Genomic DNA, 1214 nt, shown 5'->3' on the forward strand with positions numbered 1-1214 from the left:
GGCATAGCTGAAGAGAAGTGGTAGTGATTGATATAGATAGGGACTATTTTTTGGTACATTTTGGTTGTAGAATTTCTACTTTTTGCACTATTACACAATGTCTTTGACTTCTTTTTGAGAAATGAATGTACTTTATTGTAATTATGACTAATCATATGCTGTTTACCTTTATCATTTTCTACTTTCAATTAATGTTCCTTTTTCTAAGCAAGTAGAAGAGTAATTTAAACAATGCAAATTTTATTTTAAGCCCTGCTTTGTGCTGACAATGAGTCCTCTGATTTCGTTGCATTGGCAAATAAGAAAATGATGGTTAAGAGAAACATATTGAATGAGGATTGGTGGGCGTACAGCCAGGCCCACCCACTGAGTGAATGTGACCACCATCTGAAATCCAGAGATTTCTGATGAATACAGATAATTATGGATAATACTGCATACCTTGTCTGTTTTGGAGCATATGGCAGTGGTTATGTGTTGCCAAGAAGATAATTTTCTGTCCACATATATTCTGATGTTTCACTCAGAAGCTTTACCTACATGTGACTTGCAGAAACACAGAAGGGTTTTGTTGCACCATGCTGACAGAATTCATTGCAAAACTGATACTCTAAATAAAATCGTAGGAACTGCATGAAATTAAATTTCAATCTGATGTCAGAACTGCAAAAGCAATTCAAGTATGTACAGTATTTCTAAAGCCCATGCGTGTATAGTTATAAATATACAAGCTAACAATCAGTTTGATTCAAGTGGTTGAATTTTAACCATGAAATTATTTGAGATTTATTTCACAATTTTATATATATATATGTATGTATATATATATAATATATATATTTTCCTTCCATTAATCATGAATAATTTTTATATCTAAGTACAAGTTTTTATACTGTGTTAAGGATAATTTACTCTGGGGAGACAAATTAACTCTTTCATTTAACCTTATGCAAAACAGTGAAGTGAAGTACACATTCATTCTTTCTCTGTGTATGCTTTCCCTCAGTCTCTTTTAATATAATTCCTCTATCTACCTAATATTCTTAATTGCTTAGAGATTATACTGCTCAAGCCTCCTCTAACCTCAACTAATAATATATTACTCTAGCAACCTCATGAAACCCGAATTTCCCAATACTTCTGTCTTACTAAGACAGTTTTTCTCTCCTCTCCTCTCCTCTCCTCTCCTCTCTTCTCCTCTCCTCTCCTCTCCT

The sequence above is a fragment of the Tupaia chinensis genome, unplaced genomic scaffold (assembly GCF_000334495.1).
Source record: "Tupaia chinensis unplaced genomic scaffold, TupChi_1.0 Scaffold000622_1, whole genome shotgun sequence".
In the NCBI taxonomy this organism is placed as follows: domain Eukaryota; kingdom Metazoa; phylum Chordata; class Mammalia; order Scandentia; family Tupaiidae; genus Tupaia; species Tupaia belangeri.